Source organism: Salvelinus alpinus, chromosome 28, assembly GCF_045679555.1.
Source record: "Salvelinus alpinus chromosome 28, SLU_Salpinus.1, whole genome shotgun sequence".
NCBI lineage: Eukaryota > Metazoa > Chordata > Actinopteri > Salmoniformes > Salmonidae > Salvelinus > Salvelinus alpinus.
In genome coordinates this window covers 42,779,641-42,788,742 of record NC_092113.1, presented here as the reverse complement: position 1 = coordinate 42,788,742, position 9,102 = coordinate 42,779,641, and positions in this window count along the sequence as shown.

Here is a 9,102-nt window from a genome sequence, read left to right as displayed (position 1 = left end):
GGAGGAAGAGAGGAGGACCAATGCGCAGTTCATTTTCTTTAATAACGAACGAACACAGAAACAAAACAATAAACGATACGTGAAATACAAACCGAAACAGTTCCGTGTGGAACAAACACTGACACGGAAAATAACCACCCACGAAACCCAGGTGGAAAAAAGGCTACCTAAGTATGATTCTCAATCAGAGACAACTAACGACACCTGCCTCTGATTGAGAATCATACCAGGCCAAACGAAAAAACAACAACATAGAAAAATGAACATAGATAACCCACCCAACTCACGCCCTGACCACACTAAAACAAAGAAATAACAAAAGAACTAGGGTCAGAACGTGACAGTACGTGTGTTTATAGTTTTGTTTAATGTTGTGTTAGTGTATGTAAGTTGTTTTGTCTGAAACGTTGTTCTCCCTGCTGCTATTGGACCAGGCCTCTCTTGGAAAAGAGATGTTATCTCAATGAGAAAAACCTGTATAAATAAAGAGAAAATAAAAAATGTAAATAAAAAACATGGTGTGCAACACTTGCATAACAAGTTAGCTATATTTTCTATTGACCTCCTATTGATTGCGCTTCAATTGCCGCTAGTTGTTTTTCAAATTGAACCTTTATTCAAAATACAAAAATCGTAATATTAAACATTCATGAACATAGAAGTATCCTACATTGTTTAAAAGCTTAATTTATTGTTAATCCAACCCCGTTGTCAGATTTCAAAAAGGCTTTACGGCGAAAGCACACCATGCGATTATCTGAGGACAGCACAAAAGCATTAAAAACATTTTCCAAACCAGCAGAGGCGTCACAAAAGTCAGTTTAGTTGGCGCCTTTATTTAACTAGGCAAGTCAGATAAGAACAAATTCTTATTTACAATGACGGCCTACCCCAGTGAAACCTGGATGCTGCTGGACCAAATGTGTGCCGCCCTACGGAACTCCCAATCACGGTCGGATGTGATACATCAAGGATGTCGCTCTTGCAGCTGGTGATTCTCTGATCCACCTCTACGCAGACGACACCATCCTGTATACTTCTTGCCCTTCTTTGGACACTGTGTTAACAACCCTCCAGACGAGCTTCAATGCCATACAACTCTCCTTCCGTGGCATCCAACTTCTCTTAAATGCTAGTAAAACTAAATGCATGCTTTTCAACCGATCGCTGCCCGTACCCGCCCGTCTAGCATCACTACTCTGGACAATTCTGACTTAGAAAATGTGTACAACTAAAAATACCTAGGTGTCTGGTTAGACTGTAAACTCTCCGTCCAGACTCACATTAAGCATCTCCAATCCAAAATGAAATCTAGCATCGGCTTCCTATTTCGCAACAAAGCATCCTTCACTCATGCTGCCAAACATACCCTCGTAAAACTGACTATCCTACTGATCCTCGACTTCGGCGATGTCATTTACAAAATAGCCTTCAACACTCTACTCAGCAAACTGGATGTAGTCTATCACAGTGCCATCTGTTTTGTAACCAAAGCCCCATATACCACCCACCACTGCGACCTGTATGCTCTCGTTGGCTGGCCCTCGCTTCATATTCGTCGCCAAACCCACTGGCTCCAGGTCATCTATAAGTCTTTGCTAGGTAAAGCCCCGCCTTATCTCAGCTCACTGGTCACCATAGCAGCACCCACCCGTAGCACGCGCTCCAGCAGGTATATATCACTGGTCAACCCCAAAGCCAACTCCCCCTTTGGTCGCCTTTCCTTCCAGTTCTCTGCTGCCAATGACTGGAACGAACTGCAAAATTCACTGAAGTTGGAGTCTTATATCTCCCTCTCTAACTTTGAGCATCAGCTGTCAGAGCAGCTTACCGATTATTGCACCTGTACATAGCTCATCTGTAAATAGCCCACCCAACTACCTCATCCCCATATTGTTATTTATTTATTTTTGCTCCTTTGCACCCCAGTATCTCTACTTGCACATTCATCTTCTGCACATCTATCACTCCAGTGTTTAATTGCTAAATTGTAATTACTTCGCCATTATGGCTTATTTATTGCCTTACCTCCCTAATCTTACTACATTTGCACACACTGTATATAGACTTTTCTATTGGGTTATTGACGGTATGTTTGTTTATTCCATGTGTAACTCTGTGTTGTTATATGTGTCGAACTGCTTTGCTTTATCTTGGCCAGGTCGCAGTTGTAAATGAGAACTTGTTCTCAACTGGCCTACCTGGTTAAATAAAGGTGATTTTTTATTTATTTAAATGCAGCCTGAATTCGAACCAGGGACTGTAGTAAAGGCTCTTTCACTGAGATGCAGTGCCTTAGATTGCTGCCACTCGGAAGACATGAATAATAAATATATATATTTATTTATATGTATTTTTTTTTCTTCAGAACATTAACCGTGTGTAGGTAGATGTGGAAAGATGGAAAGACACAAATGATTTGTTGCAAGTTGGGGAGAGGGGGGGGATTTCACACCTAGCTCAAGTTAGGGGGGGGGGGGGGGGGGGGGTTCACACCTAGCTCAAGTTGGGGAGAGGGGGGGGATTTCACACCTAGCTCAAGTTGGGGGGGGGGGGGGGGGGGTTCACACCTAGCTCAAGTTGGGGGGGGGGGTCACACCTAGCTCAAGTTGGGGAGAGGGGGGGGGTTCACACCTAGCTCAAGTTGGGGAGAGGGGGGGGTCACACCTAGCTCAAGTTGGGGAGAGGGGGGGGTCACACCTAGCTCAAGTTGGGGAGAGGGGGGGGTCACACCTAGCTCAAGTTGGGGAGAGGGGGGGGTCACACCTAGCTCAAGTTGGGGGGGGGGGGGGGTCACACCTAGCTCAAGTTGGGGAGAGGGGGGGGTCACACCTAGCTATTGTTCAGCGAATAGCCCATCCTGTTTGTGAAAAACGAATAATAATTATTTTACCCCCTTTCCACGTTAAAGATTCCATTTGATAAAGTGTTTTTAGCCACAATCGGCCCCAACCCCAATGAATACATTTGGGCCACAGTCGATAGTGTGTTGGACTTCGTGGCTAGAATGTTGAGGGTTCGAAACCTGCTTCTCTGCTTGTTTCATTAAATTATTATGCTGAGCAAATAGCCTGGATTGTTACTCCCCGTTCCTCACTCTCTTCCCATGTCCCATTTTCTCTGCCTGAGTGGCTCGCTTGTGGGCGTGCTGGCAGGATGCACAGTTTTTTACTCTGTATATATGAATTACAAATCAGCCTTTACTTAAATCACGTTTCTAGTCTATTGCATAGTTACAATGTGTAATCATTGATGTCCCGGGAGCAGGAGTGGTAAACACTGTTGAAGTGTATAATTGTAATACATCATTCAACGAATGGAGTTTGATACACCTGGTATTGGATATGACCGAGAAAAAAAACTTGCTAAATAGGGATTTTTGTAAATTAACTTTATCACATCAAATTTTCCCTATCCTAAATTAGCAATGGATGGAGATAGGGATTTGGTTGTGGTTTTACTTCATTCTCCATACTGGCCAATGATTATAAAGGCGATCCTGATCCAACATTTAATTCATACATTGTTGTGCCCCTGACCTGAGAGGATGGAAGTTCAGTATGTAGCTAGATGTAGTAACGACAGAGTGACAGAGTGATAGATCGTGTACTGTATGACAGAGTGATAGACCGTGTACTGTATGACAGAGTGATAGATCGTGTACTGTATGACAGAGTGATAGACCGTGTACTGTATGACAGAGTGATAGATCGTGTACTGTATGACAGAGTGATAGACCGTGTACTGTATGACAGAGTGATAGATCGTGTACTGTATGACAGAGTGATAGATCGTGTACTGTATGACACAGTGATAGACCGTGTACTGTATGACAGAGTGATAGACCGTGTACTGTATGACAGAGTGATAGATCGTGTACTGTATGACAGAGTGATAGATCGTGTACTGTATGACAGAGTGATAGATCGTGTACTGTATGACAGAGTGATAGATTGTGTACTGTATGACACAGTGATAGACCGTGTACTGTATGACAGAGTGATAGATCGTGTACTGTATGACAGAGTGATAGACCGTGTACTGTATGACAGAGTGATAGATCGTGTACTGTATGACAGAGTGATAGATCATGTACTGTATGACAGAGTGATAGATCGTGTACTGTATGACAGAGTGATGGACCGTGTACTGTATGACAGAGTGATAGACCGTGTACTGTATGACAGAGTGATAGACCGTGTATTGTATGACAGAGTGATAGATCGTGTACTGTATGACAGAGTGATAGACCGTGTATTGTATGACAGAGTGATAGATCGTGTACTGTATGACAGAGTGATAGACCGTGTACTGTATGACAGAGTGATAGATCGTGTACTGTATGACAGAGTGATAGACCGTGTACTGTATGACAGAGTGATAGACCGTGTACTGTATGACAGAGTGATAGACCGTGTACTGTATGACAGAGTGATAGACCGTGTACTGTATGACAGAGTGATAGATCGTGTACTGTATGACAGAGTGATAGATCGTGTACTGTATGACAGAGTGATAGATCGTGTACTGTATGACAGAGTGATAGATCGTGTACTGTATGACAGAGTGATGGACCGTGTACTGTATGACAGAGTGATAGACCGTGTACTGTATGACAGAGTGATAGATCGTGTACTGTATGACAGAGTGATAGATCGTGTACTGTATGACAGAGTGATAGACCGTGTACTGTATGACAGAGTGATAGATCGTGTACTGTATGACAGAGTGATAGACCGTGTACTGTATGACAGAGTGATAGATCGTGTACTGTATGACGGAGTGATAGATCGTGTACTGTATGACAGAGTGATAGACCGTGTATTGTATGACAGAGTGATAGATCGTGTACTGTATGACAGAGTGATGGACCGTGTACTGTATGACAGAGTGATAGATCGTGTACTGTATGACAGAGTGATAGATTGTGTACTGTATAACAGAGTGATAGATCGTGTACATCAACATGAAAGAGAGGAGGATGTCATTGGTGTTTCTCTACAAGTAGGGTGAGTCAACATGTTTTTCTACTTGCACGAACCCACACACACAAACACACACACACACACACACACACACACACACACACACACACACACACACACACACACACACACACACACACACACACACACACACACACACACACACACACACACACACACACACACACACACACACACAGAATTCAGAACCATGGACAGCAACATCATATTTAGTTTACATTGATTGGACTAAATCGTTTTTGGTATCTTTAAGTTGTCACTGTATTAGACTTAGTAGACGTGATTTGATGATCAAATCAAATCAAATGTTATTTGTCACATGCGCCGAATACAACAGGTATAGGTAGACCTTACAGCGAAATGTTTACTTACAAGCCCTTAACCAACGGTGCTTTAAGAAGTTAAGTACTGCAGTGCATCTCCTCCTCATGGACTGATTGAGGTCCGAGCTCTTCGCTGGCCATGGCAGAACACTGACATTCCTGTTTTGCAGGAAATCACGCACAGAACGAGCAGTATGGCTGGTGGCATTGTCATGCTGGAGGGTCATGTCAGAATGAGCCTGCAGGAAGGGTACCACATGAGGGAGGAGGATGTCTTCCTTGTAAGGCACAGCGTTGAGATTGCCTGCAATGACAACAAGCTCAGTCCGATGATGCTGTGACACACCACCCAGACCATGACGGACCCTCCACCTCCAAATCGATCCCGCTCCAGAGTACAGGCCTCGGTGTAACGCTCATTCCTTCGACGATAAACGCGAATCCGACCATCACCCCTGGTGAGACAAAACCGCGACTCGTCAGTGAAGAGCACTTTTTACCAGTCCTGTCTGGTCCAGCGACGGTGGGTTTGTGCCCATAGGCGACGTTGTTGCCGGTGATGTCTGGTGAGGACCTGCCTTACAACAGGCCTACAAGCCCTCAGTCCAGCCTCTCTCAGCCTATTGCGGACAGTCTGAGCACTGATGGAGGGATTGTGCTCAACTCGAGCAGTTGTTGTTGCCGTCCTGTACCTGTCCCGTAGGTGTGATGTTCGGATGTACCGATCCTGTGCAGGTGTTGTTACACGTGGTCTGCTTACACAAATGTGTAAAAAGTCAAGGGGTCTGAATACTTTCCGAATGCACTGTGTACGCACACACACACATAATACAATTGTTTGTGTGTCTATGTGTGTGTGTGTGTGTCTATGTGTGTGTGTGTGTGTGTGTGTGTGTGTGTGTGTGGGCATTCAAGCTGCTGCTCTATGTTTGTGTAGGTGGTTGTAATTATATAAAATGCTACTCCTTTTATCATCGCTGACGTTGATATACACACAGCTACCGTGATGTTTCACCATATTGTTGTAGGTCTGACCTAGATCACCCGATGTACCTAGTCTAGTGTTTGATGATGAGTTGACCAGTTCAATCAGATGTGCTAAAACATTGAACGGCTGGGGGATGAGATGTTTTGAAAACCCCCTGGTCAAAGTAAAGGAGTTTGTGATTTGTCAGAAACCCTTGGGAATCTGATGCACAGTATGATATAAAAACTGTTGCTGTATAGGGACAATATAGCATTTGATGCTAACTTAAAATGCATAGCTACCATGTACTACTAGTATATAATTGTTGTTTCAGTTGTGGCATTTTATCTATATGTTGTGCACGTGTTTGTAATTATATAAAATACCAGGATAATATCTCTAGCATATGATGCTGCAGTGTCTTAATAATTCCCAGTACAGAGATATTGTTGTTTTGGTGTCTTGTTGATTGGTTTGTGATTCGTCACCTCTTCAAGCAACTGTGTAGGCAGATATAAATCATGTAGATAAAAAAAAAACACACTACATTAGCTGTCTGACAGCAGCTGATGTTATGTACTGCAATAGTATTCAGTACATGTGATATATGACTTTCGGCGGTGGCATGGAAAGTGTTTTGTGACTATCAAGCTGTCGCCTCGTTGGTGACTTTGTCATTAGTTACGTATATCAGTGGTCGGGCAGTTCACACCGTACAGTTTATTGCACACAGGCTACCGTAAGTCATGTGCTCTCAGAAGCCGTGACGTGCTTTTCTCAACGATTCCAACATACCTCCACACCCGCATTACTTCCTGTGGGCAGACGCCGAAGAAACTCAAGTCACATGACCGAGCAATTAACCAATATAAATGCTTGTTAGGTTAAACATTGCAAATGAGTCACACCTGTAACATTGCAGCAGGTTGTACTGTGTGGTAGGGAGGTAAACCTTTATCTCCAGCCCTGTAGCAGATTGTACTGTGTGGTAGGGAGGTAAACCTTTCTCTCCAGCCCTGTAGCAGATTGTACTGTGTGGTAGGGAGGTAAACCTTTCTCTCCAGCCCTGTAGCAGATTGTACTGTGTGGTAGGGAGGTAAACCTTTCTCTCCAGCCCTGTAACAGGTTGTACTGTGTGGTAGGGAGGTAAACCTTTCTCTCCAGCCCTGTAGCAGATTGTACTGTGTGGTAGGGAGGTAAACCTTTCTCTCCAGCCCTGTAGCATATTGTACTGTGTGGTAGGGAGGTAAACCTTTCTCTCCAGCCCTGTAACAGGTTGTACTGTGTGGTAGGGAGGTAAACCTTTCTCTCCAGCCCTGTAGCAGATTGTACTGTGTGGTAGGGAGGTAAACCTTTCTCTCCAGCCCTGTAGCAGATTGTACTGTGTGGTAGGGAGGTAAACCTTTCTCTCCAGCCCTGTAACAGATTGTACTGTGTGGTAGGGAGGTAAACCTTTCTCTCCAGCCCTGTAGCATATTGTACTGTGTGGTAGGGAGGTAAACCTTTCTCTCCAGCCCTGTAGCAGATTGTACTGTGTGGTAGGGAGGTAAACCTTTCTCTCCAGCCCTGTAGCAGGTTGTACTGTGTGGTAGGGAGGTAAACCTTTCTCTCCAGCCCTGTAACAGGTTGTACTGTGTGGTAGGGAGGTAGACCTTTCTCTCCAGCCCTGTAGCAGATTGTACTGTGTGGTAGGGAGGTAAACCTTTCTCTACAGCCCTGTAACAGGTTGTACTGGGTGGTAGGGAGGTAAATCTTTCTCTCCAGCCCTGTATCAGGTTGTACTGTGTGGTAGGGAGGTAAACCTTTCTCTCCAGCCCTGTATCAGGTTGTACTGTGTGGTAGGGAGGTACACCTTTCTCTCCAGCCCTGTAGCAGGTTGTACTGTGTGGTAGGGAGGTAAACCTTTCTCTCCAGCCCTGTAACAGGTTGTACTGTGTGGTAGGGAGGTAAACCTTTCTCTCCAGCCCTGTAGCAGACTGTACTGTGTGTTAGGGAGGTAATCACCAGCCCTGTAGCAGATTGTACTGTGTGGTAGGGAGGTAAACCTTTCTCTCCAGCCCTGTAGCAGATTGTACTGTGTGGTAGGGAGGTAAACCTTTATCTCCAGCCCTGTAGCAGGTTGTACTGTGTGGTAGGGAGGTAAACCTTTCTCTCCAGCCCTGTAGCAGATTGTACTGTGTGGTAGGGAGGTAAACCTTTCTCTCCAGCCCTGTAGCAGATTGTACTGTGTGGTAGGGAGGTAAACCTTTCTCTCCAGCCCTGTAGCAGGTTGTACTGTGTGGTAGGGAGGTAAACCTTTCTCTCCAGCCCTGTAGCAGGTTGTACTGTGTGGTAGGGAGGTAAACCTTTCTCTCCAGCCCTGTAGCAGGTTGTACTGTGTGGTAGGGAGGTAAACCTTTCTCTCCAGCCCTGTAACAGATTGTACTGTGTGGTAGGGAGGTAAACCTTTCTCTCCAGCCCTGTAGCAGGTTGTACTGTGTGGTAGGGAGGTAAACCTTTCTCTCCAGCCCTGTAGCAGATTGTACTGTGTGGTAGGGAGGTAAACCTTTCTCTCCAGCCCTGTAGCAGATTGTACTGTGTGGTAGGGAGGTAATCACCAGCCCTGTAGCAGATTGTACTGTGTGGTAATTAATGCACTATAAAAGGAAATAGGATGTTATTTAGGAAGCAGACATACCGATACTGACAGAATTAATTCTAATAATCAAAGAGTAGGACTGAGTCAAGAGATACAAATCATCATTATCTTTCTGTATTACCACACTGATTTTAACTGTTCTATGGTCTTCTTTAAAGATCCCAAGTA